Source organism: Microtus ochrogaster, chromosome 4 (assembly GCF_000317375.1).
Source record: "Microtus ochrogaster isolate Prairie Vole_2 chromosome 4, MicOch1.0, whole genome shotgun sequence".
Classification (NCBI taxonomy): domain Eukaryota; kingdom Metazoa; phylum Chordata; class Mammalia; order Rodentia; family Cricetidae; genus Microtus; species Microtus ochrogaster.
The window spans coordinates 73080991-73094982 of record NC_022011.1 but is presented as its reverse complement, the minus strand read 5'-3'; the positions used below and the strand labels follow the sequence as shown (position 1 = coordinate 73094982).

The following is a 13992-nucleotide window of genomic DNA, read 5'->3' as shown; positions in this document are numbered from 1 at the left end:
GACTATCAGAGATGTTTACTGTATGCGTGCTTTCTGTAGGACTATCAGAGATATTTACTGTATGAGTGCTGTCTGTAGGACTATCAGAGATGTTTGCTGTATGCGTGCTTTCTATAGGACTATCAGAGATGTTTACTCTTTGCTCCACCTACCCCTCCAGGAACTCCTCCCTATCCCAACAGGATCTCTACCAGCCCTCCTTTCCCTCTGGCTTCCCTTCCTCCAAAGTCTTGCTAATTGAACCAGGTTGGTTTCAAAGGCTTCAGCCTCCTGACCTCTCTCTCAGGTGTGGGCCATCTATTTTATCTCTTAATCATGTTAGCCAGAGAATAAAATTACTTGGCGTGGGGATGGGGTACTGGCAAGAAGTAGAGAGAGGTTGGAAGCAGTTAAATGTACAGTGAGGCAGGAAAAGGAGAGGGAAGAGAAACGGGTAAACAGGAGAGCGGTGAGTGTCTCATCTCGGCTGCAGCACACCTGATGTCCGTCTACACTCACCTGTGAGGAATAAACCGCAGTGCGGCAGTAAGGACGCGACCCCACTAAAGACTCTGGACAGAGTTCAGAGAGGGATGTAAAACCTTCAATACCTAAATAACAAACACTTAGCCTCAAGACGGGGAAAAAGTGGAATTATAGAAATCTACACAAAGTACTTTTTGGTAAACAGTTCTGTAGACCAGCATACTGATAATTCAAAAAAAAAATCATCCAAAAATTGGAATAACAAACATTTTAAAAACCTCTGTCAGTAAATATGATTTTCTTTATAATATAGTTTTAAAGACAAGATTTAAGAAGAAGTTACACAAGAAGGAATAGGGACAAAATAACATAAATGTATTGTAGGTTCCATACAGTGAATATTATCTCTTATAAATGGAAAGGGATAGAGTTCAGTGGTGACTATTCTAGAAAGTAACTGCTTAAAAGTTAGAACAGAGTTTATGAGCATCTTACCAAGCCAGGGGGATAAAGGGAATGAACCACAGACTGGCTGTACAGCAATGGAAGAACCAGGGGCTGGGGGCGCTCCAGCTTTGTGGACACTATTGTGGGACGCTGTGGAGAGACTTGCTTTTTCTATTTTTACAAACAGGTTTGTTTAGAGCTACAAGAGTCAGTGTACCGGACAGTAAAAAGTTTTACATGCAGCCATTCAATTTCAAGTCTTTTAACACACACAATCAAAAAACAAGAAAAATTTTAAAATACCAAATGTTATAAGATGAAATAAACTGTTTATGAACAAATACAATGATAAACAATGTCTTGTGTTAAAAAGATACATGTACCTCCAAGTTGATTTAAAGTAGAAATTCATGTATATGTTGCTAAAAAGTAATGATACAAAGACTTAGAAAATTAGCCAACAAAAAAAAAAAACTGACTTAACTGAACAATTTAGGAGCAGACATGTTCAGATTTTGGAACATCTGCAGTCTAAATCAATTAAGCACCCAGAATTTAAAAATCCAAATTGCTACAAATCTACCTCTCTCTCTCTCTCTCTCTCTCTCTCTCTCTCTCTCTCTCTCTCTCTCTCTCTCTTTCGGAATGCACGTTACTGTGAAAGCCACAGTGGCTACTATGGTTTGTGATTCTTCACTGAAACAGAATAACACTGCATAATAGTAAATCATCTTTGCACTTCTAAAAATCAATTAAGTAGTTTTCATTTACATTTTGTTTTTCAGATTAAAAGTGACATTGGCCCATTCCTCTTAAGATTATTAGGTCTTGATATCATTTATAAAATAATCTGGAAACTTTTAGAAGTTTTCTAGTTACAAAGCTTTCCATTTATATATCTGCTCTGTACGTACATTAAATTATCAAGCATTTAGAATTCAGTGAGTTCACTATTAAAACATTTGGCTCTGCAGCAACTTTTAGAGCTAGCTGCTGTAAATCTTTCAGTCAATGCATTGATAAATACAGGTTATCTCCATCTTGAACCTAAATAGACTTCTATGCTATTTTGAACATTTCACTTAATTAGTTTTCCAAGTTGCCACCATAGAACTGAACATATTTTATTTTTCTTTTTATATTGCTTAATAGAAGCATTAAAAACTAAATTTGCTTCTCTATATCATGCTACAGTATTAACCAAGAGTATTAAAGAGCTACATTAAAAAAAGGAAAAGCATGGCAAAGGCTTTTTTAAACTTTTTTTTATTTTATGTGCAACAGTGTTTGTTATGCCTGCATGTATGTCTATGTGAGGGTGTCAGATCTTGCAGTAACAGACAGCTGTGAGCTGCCATGTGGGTGCTAGGAATTGAACACTGGTCCTCTAGAAAAGCAATCAGTGCTCTTAACCACTACACCATCTCTCCAACCCCTGCAAAAACTTTTCTAACAATGAATGTCTATATGAGCAGTAACATATCTGACAGGTAAAAAGCAATCAATGAAAGAATAAACAATTTAAAATATAACCTAAGGCTACACAGAGAAACCCTGTCTTGAAAAACCAAAAAAAAAAAAATCAAAAATTTCTGAATACTAAAAAGTTAAAAAGGAAAATAGTCTGAGAATTGGTTGCCTCCTACTAGTTATGTCAAAAAAAAGTCATTACAGAAACAAATTTTTAAAATTACTAAGCCCTCAGCAGAAACACAAGCAAAGAATATAAAAGCTAATTATATAAGAAACACAAAATGATAATAAACATGAAAAGTGTTCAACCTCCTACCTGACCTTCTTTAATTAAAGCAATACCAATTAACACATTATGACTTTTTTCCCAACAAGACAAGTTTTACAGTGTCCACTTTTGGAAAGGGTAATGAAGGAAACACTGAGCTGCACTGGTGGTGATATGAACTGGTGTAATCCATCAAAAGCAGCTGAACAATGTATAGCAACAGCATTAGGGTTGTACAAACTTTGTGACCTATTTCTTCACTCCTAGAAATTATTTGAGTAAATAAACAAAGATGTTTGCAGGAACTAGAATGTTCATAGCTGTCTTTAAATAATGCAAATAAACCCAAGAACTTACCCTACAATTAAAGACCATAGGTGAAGCCCATCCTCTGATAGCTTCAGTCATCTTCAACAGCAATAAGCACACACTTAAAGCCAGCATCTCAATCTGTGCTATAGGAACAGGGTTTTTCTATGTAGCTCTACCTGTCTTGGAACTCATTACATAGACCAGGCTAGCCTCGCAATCACAGAGATCCCCCTGCCTCTGCCCCAGGAGTGCTGTGGCTTAAAGGAATGTGACATCAAGTCCAACTATCAGCGATATTTTAATTAAGAATCCTGAAAGAAGCCTCCATTAAAGTGGAAGGAAGAGAGGGAGGGAGAGAGGCAGGCAACAGGAGAAAAGGGCAATGCGATGAAACTACCATGATTGTGAGAATCACTCCACAAAATATAAACATATCAAATCATCACATATAATTCAAGACCATACAATTTTGTCAACTATAGCTCAATAAATATGAGGTAACAAAAAGGAAAGCTACAAGGAGTGTAGCCACCAAACACACTGGCATGAAGGCCGATTCTCCAGGGCTTTGATGGAAGGGAAAGCTAACTAGCCATCAATCCAGTCCGCAAAGCGAACAGGTAGGCTTAAGTGTTTACTAGTGCAAAGTATTCTTAAGCACTAAAGGATGGAGATTTTTGGCCAGTTCTTGACTTTTAAGTAAGAGATTCCACAATTAAAAAATAATTTACTCTCAAAATCTACAGCATCACAGGACAGGAGCATGAGAAAAGTCATGACAAACTATGAAAACTGTGAGGACATTTAGTAAAAACAAAACACTCTTTAAATACCTAAAAAAAAAAAAAAAAACAAAAACCTGACAGAATACAACTGTTAGACTAATAGTTCTGAACGCACAAACTCTGAACTGGTCCTGCCCATATCACTTGGAAACTTGTCAACAACACACATTTCTTACACGGCCCAGAAATTAGGGTTCTAAGGAAGCTAAGTGCTGATGAAGCTGGAGGACCACTGACTTTAGACTACGTGAGTACAGACCTACAAGTCAACGGGAAACATTATCCAAGCTAGTAGACTGGGCTTCACCATGAGAAAAATCTTGTGATAGCCCAAGATACATGGAAAATGGATTTTCTTTCTGTAACTAGAGTTAATCAAGTATGACTATTCAGATTAAACATTTGATGGCTGAATAGATCAAACAATACAGTAAATTCTCTATTATTAGGGTAAATGTACACTAAACAACATACAATAACGAAAGGATCTTCTTTCTGGTGCTTCATCAACACAACCTCAAAATTATCAGCTTCTACACTGTGCCAACTCTTCCTGTGCTCTCTGGGACAACTACTTCACCAGCACATTCAGAATGCAAAGCACGTTTTAGAAGTTAAACGTCAACGTCAAGGTTCTTTAACAACTTCTGCCAAAACTGAAAGCACTAGAATTTAGTAAAGAGATAATCTAAGCAAACAAAAAACTAAAAAAAAACAAACAAAAAAAAAACAAAAAAAAAAACAGTGCTAACAAAGACCAGCCTGTATTTCACACAATTCCACTCAAAATAAACACACACCTATCTAGCAGGTCCATAAAGTAAGAACATCTGAATGTTTTCTAAGGATAAGTTTTAAAACTTAAAGGGATGCTCCTATCTAACCCCAGAACCTGCCAGGCATGGCAGCACACACCTACAGTCCCAGAGCTCAGGAAGCTGAGGCAGGAGAACTGATGCACATCTGAGGCCAACCTGGCTACCACAGGAGGTACCATGGGGTACATAGCAAGACCACGTCTTACAGCAGACAAACAAACAAATAAATCAGAATATGATTTACAGTTATATAATTCTGGAACTCCATGAATTAGATGTGTATATCCCTCACAAAGATCAGAAACTGAAAAGCTTTTGTTACTAAATCTGTAGTACTCAATTCCTTCTGGGCACTTTGAAATTACTTAAATCTGAGTGTTTAAAGTTTGTTTTAAAAGTGGAGGCAAGAGATATACATCTTAAGCTGAAAGAAATATATGCGTCAACAACCTAAACTGTAGAATAACTGATCCACAGGCAACGGAGCTAGCCTCATTCAAACATCAGCAACTACCCACCAATGATGTAAAACAATGCACTCTACAACAGCACGAAGCTCACCTTTGTACAAGTAAAACAGAAAAAGTCACACATGTCTAAAAATATTAAATATAGCTAAATTAAATGAAAGGTGGGTTTTCTGTTTTGTCTGGTGTTCTCCTCATTTAGAAGGTTAAAAATCTGATCCAGCATTAAAAAAAAAAAAAAAAAAAGCTGTGACTTTTACTTGGATAGCCCTTGTTGACGAAGTGCTAAAAAAAATTTTAAAAAGGCATTTGCCGTTATAACAGCATAAAAACCATAGCCTCGAAGTGTTACCTACTCAGGCCTTTTAACAAATTTGTTAACACTATTAGTTATATTACTCCACCTTTCTCTTAGTGTGAACTGGTATCAATTATTTAGCCAATTTTATTAAGTTATTAAAATACCTGCTGATTAATCATGAACCAAAGTGTCACATAAAAGAAATGTAAAATAAATAGTATCAGTGAATTGAAACATGCCCCTAATATCTAAGAATATAAATTTACTTTGGGAAATGACATGAAACATTTTTAGTATTAAAATGTTACAGACTTATGTTTTATTATAACTGTTTAAGGTGTATACTTGGTCTTGAATTTTAGAATTATCTTTAAATCTGTTAAAATGTATGTTTTTTTTAAAAAAAAAAGAGAAAGGAGACTTTATTAACAAATGAAGGTGATTGTATTTTAATACAAAACAAATGTACAATATGCTAAGCGGTTGACAGAAAATATCTTTAACATTTATAGGCCTCAATTCTATTATAAAATTCATAAATTTAGTGAAACTACCACCATCAGTTTTGTCAATTAAACTGTCTTAAACACAAAATTATAAGATAATAAATGAATCAAAACCTATACAATTAACTACCACTGTATTGTTTATCTCTTCTTACCAAGCAAGGTAAGAGAGAACCTTTTACTACTTTAATCTTTGCGTATTAAACAACGAGTGTGAAAACAAGCTGCATGGAAGCTACCTCCAAGGCCCAGCTTCCCTGACTAGTGGAGCACCCTGATCTGGGAGGTGTTAATTGGCAATAGGAGAGCAAGTCAGAAGCCTGTTCCCCACCGTCCTAACCCAGCAAGGCTAGGTCATTAAAGTGGAAATGAATTCTTTCATGTGGACTTAACCCTTTCACTACATGGTTTCAGCTGCTTTCTCTCAATTAATTTTTTAAAAACTTGTTACTTTTTAGAGTTAAAATTGTTCCAAAAGAGGGGGGAGGAGTCCTTTGGCTGACAGTTCCAGTGACTGCATTATTCAGAAAAGAACACAGCAAGTTAATTGCAATGTAATACTGCAACTCTCTCCAGATAAACATACAAACTAATTGTATTTGCTTATTTTAACGCCAGAACAAAAATCTAGCATACAGTGTTTAGAAATAGCTCAGAACCATTTTAGTCACAAGAAATTTCATTTAACATTTCAGGCTTAAGAATCCAACAAGTATACAATTTATCACCTTAACATTAAGATAAACTGACAGCATTTTTTTTTTAGTTTTAATGTGCATACAAAATTCTCAATATAAAATTGCTTTGAAGCATAGGAGTTAATACACCTTTCTAATTATGTTTCATTATTCTGATAAGGTGCAGTCACAGCATATCCTGATGACTGGTTGCCAAAAAAAGCCAAAATTCCTTTTATGGCATGATCTCAGGTTTCCAGATGGCACATTAATTCTTTTAAAAAAAAAAAAAAAGAGAGAGAGAGAGAAACAAAAAAGGGAAGAAAATAAGAATGGAAATGTCAAAATAATGATGCATCGCTTTTCAAATGCCACATTTATAAATACTAATATTCCCTATATTTTACTTCAGGAATAAAAACTATATAGACAAGATACTAAATACGATAAAGATTAATGTACCCATGCTATATCTTGAATCTGAATAATCTTGAAAGCACTGACTTTAATAAGTCGAGAAGTAAACATTTGAAACTTATACCTTATATCTGACACTAAATATGTGATAAATCGATAAATAATTACCAATATGATGATGGAGGTATAATTTTACTCACTGTTGAAATACCACTAGACTCCTGAGGAACTATACTAAAAAAATGTGCTTATTCATTAGAAGCTAAAAATGATAGAAAACGCAATGGTTCAAGGATGCACAAGCTAGGGAATCCAGCATACTCCTATATAATATTCTTTTCTCCCTTTGCACCTCCTCTCAAGCCCTCTAATTATCTGACAAACCCAGTTCCACTTAGAAAACTTTCCCAATCTAAGCCTACTGAGCTTCTCCAACACAACAAACTAAGTGGCACCTTAAGAGCCAGTAATTTAAAAATATATTAAAATTTTAAAAATAATTTAAAAATTTCAGTGGGAACAGGCACTGAGGTGAAAGTAATATGTTAGCAGGAGAGACACAGAGACAACACCATGCCCCAGTAATAAAGAGATTTGATCAAAGTAGCATAAGAACTGGTGGCCCAGTGTCTGGTGCACAACTCTGACATTTCTTTCCCTCTAAGACCACCCTTTGACAGTCACTTTAAAACAATTTTCACCTACTTAAAAATGTGTGTATGTATGTGTGTAAAATATGTCATGAATATCAGTCAGAATAGACATCTATAAACTCTATATGCCCTTACCAGAACAGACTAAATGCCCTTCATTCTGTGTAACTACTACTAACAGCCACAGGACAGGAAAGAACCAGTACAACAACTGACTACTTTTAAAAGTTCAAACTTTTGAACCTAAAAATAACTGTAAGCATTTGGGAACAGCAAATTATGCTGTCTTTTATAACTCAAATAGGGGATCAGGAAAGGCAGAATCTGGAATTCCCTACAACACAAATACTGAAACATCAAACTGTTCCATAACAGACACTGCAACTAGTTAACAGGTCTCCACATTCACATTTAAATTTTTCTTTTCATTTATTTGTGTGTGTGTGTGAGAGAGAGAATGAGCAAGCCTGCACATACAGAACTCAGAGGACAACTTTCAGTAATAAGTTCTCTCCTTCCACCACAGGCTTCAAGGATAAATTCATAGTCAAGCTATGAGCTGAGCCATTTTGCTGGTTGGGCTCCATTTAAAAAATACTATTCAACTAGTACTGCTTATTTTAAGTGTTTCAATTACAAAATGAACTACAAAGTTAGTTGCAAATGATCATTTTGTGAAGCATTTAAAACTCATTAGTTCAACTCCTAGTCACTCTTGGCGATCTTATTACTTATGCACACATCTATACATGGATACACACACACACACACACACACACACACACACACACACACAGACTGCTTGCTCTTATTTATTCATTCAATAATCACAAGCTTAGGAAGCCTTCTGTCATGTGTGACTACAAAAAGGTAGGCAATTCTACGCCTTTAAAAAGTTTACAGAGTAGAAGTCACCCAAGAAAAATAAAATTAAAACTGTAGCACAGTAGAACAAGAACAAAAATAAAAGAGTACCTAAATCATAATAACCAATTTGATACATCTTCCCTTGTGCTAAGAAGTGAATATGCAAGCCTTTCCCAAGTGGGGAAGGACAGAAAGGAACAAAGCAAAAGCAAGCAATACACTAATAGGCAGACACGTAACAGCGACTATCCTATGCATTAGAGTTCAGAAAGGTCCAAACAACAGTATGAGCTGACCAAACTGCAGAAACTTAGATGTCAAACATAATTCTGCTTCAATTTGAATGGATGTTTTTCTAAAGAACGTTTAAAAAGGGGAGACCTTTGGGGACTGGCAGTATGGCTCAGTCAACACAGTGCTTGCTCTGTGTACATAAGAGCACAAAAACTCTGTGATCCCCAGCACCCATGTAAAAAGCTAGGCATGGTAGGGTATGGTGGAGAGTGTAATCCCAGCACCCAGGAAGCAGAGATAGAGGGTCTTAGGGCTCACTGACCAGTCAGTAGAGCCAAATTGGTGAGCTCCAGGCCAGGATGCAAAACTATTTCAAAAAAGTGGATGGCAATTCTGAGAAGAACACCCAAGGTTACCCCCTTGCCTTCACTCACACACACACAAGGAGACCTTTTGGGCTGGAGAGATGGCTCAGTAAGTACCTGAACTTAGTCTCTGGAACCTATTTGGAGAAAAAAGAATCAACTACTGCAAACTGTCCTCTGATCTCCATAAATGTGCCATGGTACAAGTATGCACGTGCGCGCGCGCGCACACACACACACACACACACACACACACATAAATAAAAAAGACAAAAATTAAGGTAAACGTACTAGTGCATTGCATTTATGAGAAAAGTTATTTAAGTTATTAAGTTATTTATTAATATAGATCAAATAATGTAAAATTAGCTGACACCCATGAAAGAAATAGTTTCTTACTCAAAGGATATGTTTTCCCATACAAAAACTATGTCTTAGAACATACTGTGAAATTAATGTGTAAGAAATGTGTATAAAGATTACACCTGTTTTGTCTCAAGTCTGGGTTTTCCTTTAACATGCTATCCCCAGAAGTAATATTCTTTCAGCACATACTATAAGAAGCTGATTATCAAACATCCAAGCAATGGGCACCACTGGAAGGGGAGGCAGAGTTCAAGACAGGATTAGTTGCATCACTGATCAAAGGAGCTGAAGGTTAAGAGGATGCTACTGTGATCAGCTGTTAGAAACAGCAGCCACAAGAGCCAGGCCCTGAAGGTGTTTAAACGAATACTGAACCTTGCCTGTCTGTGTGCAGTTTTTGCTTTCTATTTTAAAAAATGTTATCCTCATGTTGTTTCTTTACAAATGTTATTTATCTCATCTAATGAAAGAAAAAGACAAAAGAACAACATGTAAGAAACAAGTGAATGTGGGCATGGGCATCAGAATATATATATATACTTAGAAAACCTGTGTGACAGACAGTATGACAAGCATTAGATATGTATATGATAAACTAATTAGATGTAGTGCTAATTCTTAAAATGTAGTGTCTCCAAAACTACATATTATATTTATACACAAATATAAAAATGAATATATAACACAGGTTTGGGGCCAAAATGACAGGAAACATGGTAAGCTTTAGGAATAATAAAAGCAAAGCAAGGCCTGGTGTTTAAAGAGCCTCTCCAGAAACAAGTACTGAACATGTGAGGGCTTCTTAGCCTGCTAGTATTTCAAAATTGCATGTCACTTAAAATAACTCTGATGCCTGGGTCCAGCCTGAAGTTCTGATATAACTGTTCACGTGTGGGATTCAAGCATTTTTTTTTTCCTTTTTCTGAGACAGGGTATGTAGCCCTGGCTGGCCTGGAACTTACTAAGTAGACCAGACCAACCTAAATTCACATAGATCCATCTGCCTCTGTTTAGCAAGTGCTGAGGTTATTTGCAAGTGCTGGGCTTAAAGGTGTAGTAATAGGGGCGGCGGGGCCCCAGCACCCCAGCCGCACCCCGGCTAGCTTATGCCCCGAAATAATTACACGGACACTGTATTCTTTTAATCACTGCTTGACTCTTTAGCTCTAGCCCTTTTCTCGGCTAACTCTCGCACCTGGACTAACCCATTTCCAATCATATGTGTCGCACCCCAAGGTGCGCTTACCGGGAAGATTCTAGCCTACATCCATCCTGGGTCGGAGCTTCATCGCGTGTGCCTCAGAGAGCAGAGCTCTCGCCTCTGCCCGCAGGAGTGGAGCATCATGTCTCTCTCTGGGGCATCTGCCCCCTCGAGGAGAGCTGTCGAGTCTGACCTCACTTCCTCTTCCGCCCAGCATTCTGCTCCTCCCACTTACGTTCTAACCTATCAGGTCAAGCAGCTTCTTTATTAAATCAACCAATGACCTTCCTCCATCATAAAGGTTTGTACCACTACACCATACCCAGCAAGTTTTATTGTTGGTGTTGTTGTTTTAAAGACCCCAAGAGATTCCTGGTAAAAGACCACTGACCTAAACTTACAAAGCTAAGGACTACACTACCCGGTTAATAAAACCATTGGAACAAGTTTGCCCAGGTAGCTGTCGTGAAATTTCAGAGGTTTAGAGCCAATTTCCAAGCATATCAAATTCTATATTGTTGCAGATTTATTGTAACTTTAACTCAGTGAGACATAGTTTACAAAATATCACAGAAGTACAAAGTAGGATGAATTACATGTGGCAATTCTTGCTATGTATAAAATACTCCTAGGTCTCTTGGGCACATAAAGTATCAGACTCCTCTGACGTCTTGTAGTTAGCTGTAAACAAGTAACTGGCTTTAACCAACTGAAGGAGAAGCAAAAATGACCTGACCTGTATTGTGCTCAAAGAAAACTTTCAAACAGTGATGATGCTGTTTGTTACCTGGCATCTTAGAATAATGAGAACACCAGAACAGAGAATCCAGCTGAACCATCCATCACACACAGTGTGGCTCAAAGAAAACTTTTTCATACTGAGTCCCTAAGATTTAGTTGTTTCTAACTCATGACCTGGCACACTGAAATAACAACTTCTGGGGGAAGAGAAAAAAGGTTATTTTTAAAAACTAGGAGAAAAATAAGGAGCAAATATTAATAATGAAAGCAAAAAAAAAGAAAAGGGAGAATTTAGAAAGTATCTCACAGCTCACAGGCCAACAAGGGATGACCAAAATAGCATGGGGCACTAAAGTAATGTAAATAGCGTAGCATAAAATGGCTACTTTAAAATATAAGGCACTTGCAAAGAGAGCTCGAACTGTAAAAAACAAAAAACCTCATGAGTCAAATAAGTAAACAGTCCTTTCCATCCTAGTATGCCTAGTTAAGGGAAAAGAGCACTCGGCCTTGCAGCGGCTCTCCACTGCTCATCATCTTATTAAGCCCCAGAAGGATTCTGGTCACACACCACCACCCCCATCACCCCCTATCCCCGACAACAAAGGACTCCCAGACCTTTCTCCGTGCATGAGAATCACTGTATCTTAGCCAGAGTAGTATTACTTTTATTCAACACTGAAGACAAATGACAACAGCAAAGACAAAACAAGGTTTAAACACAACTAATGTTTAAACCCAGGAGAGAAGTCAGCTGCACACTGATTTAAAGGGTTCTTGCGTTTCTGATGGTAGAAGGTTTGCTGACGTAGACTGGTGGTGAGAACCACAGATAACAGCTAACCTTCCAAATGAACAATGGCTGCACTAGGAAGAAGTGCATCAAAACAGTTTGAGCACACTGGAGGATTGCTTGTCTGGGACAAAAAAAAAAAAAAAAAAAAAATGGAGAGGTAAAATATGGTTGCAGGTGGGAACTGACCAGTTAGGAAATACCAAAATCTATTATGAAAGGCATGAAATACCTGTAGGCTGAACCTCAAAACTCAAGAATCTGAGTACTTGCCAAACATGCAACTTACCACAAACATATTCATGTAGACATGAAGCCCATTTTTATCTCCTAAGAATTTTTGTTCACTCTTACCAGAAATTACCTAAGATCCCCAACTTGTACTAAAATCTGACATTAACACAGCTTGTAACAGTAACATGGTATCTAATCTTCAAGAGGCTGTTTAGACCCTGACCAAAAAGGAAAATACAAGACTGTTCAAAAATATAAAAAGCAATCAATATTTCCTAAAAATTAAACATCATAGCATCTACTATAATAGAATGACCATATTAAAATGCATGATAATAAATTCCATTTTAATTTCTGATAAATATTTTTAATAAGTATACCCTATGTAGCAATTAGAACATACCGATATTTTAAAAAAAAGTTAGATGAAGAGTAACAATATATGCCTTTAACCCCAGCACCTGGAGGAGAGGAATAGGCAGAGGCAGGCAGATCTCTGAGTCAGAGGCCAGTCTAGTTTAACAGTGAGTTCCAGGGCAAGGATAACACAGTGAGAGAGACCCTGTCTCAAATTAATTATTGTAGTAATAGTAGCGGCGGGGCTGCATCCCCAGCACCCCAGCCGCTTGGCTAGCTCATGCCCCGAAATAATTACACAGACACTGTATTCTTTTAAACACCGCTTGGCCCATCATATCTAGCCTCTTCTAGGCTAACTCTCGCACCTGGACTAACCCATCTCTAATAATCTGCTGTAGCCCATGAGGTGCGCTTACCAGGAAAATTCTAGCCTACGTCCATCCTGGGTCCGAGCTTCATCGTGTGTGCCTCAGAGAGCAGAGCTCTCGCCTCTGCCCGCAAGAGTGGAGCATCGTGTCTCTCTGAGGCGTCTGCCCCCTCGAGGAGAGCTGTCGAGTCTCTGACCTCACTTCCTCTTCTGCCCAGCATTCTGCTCCTCCCACCTACGTTCTAACCTATCAGGGCAAGCAGCTTCTTTATTTAATTAACCAATGACCTTTCTCCATCAAATTATTACTTGAAAATCACAGTTAACCGGGAACCTAGTATTTTTATTTGCTAAATTTAGCAAGTTTATCCCCAAGTAACTCTAAGTACTTTGTTCTAAGGCTCTTATTTGTTTTCCCTAGTTTAAGCCAGAGGCAACTTTATATTAGCACACATACCAACACCTTTCTAAAAATCTGTTAATTCTTTGTCTTGAAAGAAGAAACACACCTTTAATCTCAGCACTCTAGAGGCAAGTGGGTCTCTGTGAGTTCAAGGCCAGCCTGGTCTATGTAATGAGTTCCAGGACACTTGGGTCGTGTAGAGAGACTCTATCTCAAGGACAGACAGACAGATGAGAGATGAGAGAGATGAGAGAGATGAGAGAGATGAGAGAGAGAGAGAGAGAGAGAGAGAGAGAGAGAGAGAGAGAGAGAGAGAAATAGGAAACAACAGCTTTAACATTAAAGCAACTTCACAAGGCTCAGGTTCACACCCATAATTCACATTAAATTTATATTTCACTGGTAAAATTTCCACTTGTTATAAACCAGTATTTACATTGAAATAGCATCTCTCCAAACATTAAAAATGAAC

At 37.4% G+C, this 13992-nt stretch overlaps 1 protein-coding gene across 1 annotated transcript in view; it reads right to left on the bottom strand.

Moving 5' to 3' along the window:
- The window catches only part of Psmd14 (proteasome 26S subunit, non-ATPase 14), an 87103-nt gene that overhangs the window by 38278 nt on the left and 34833 nt on the right, over positions 1 to 13992 (bottom strand). The gene's annotated exons all lie outside the window — the stretch shown is intronic.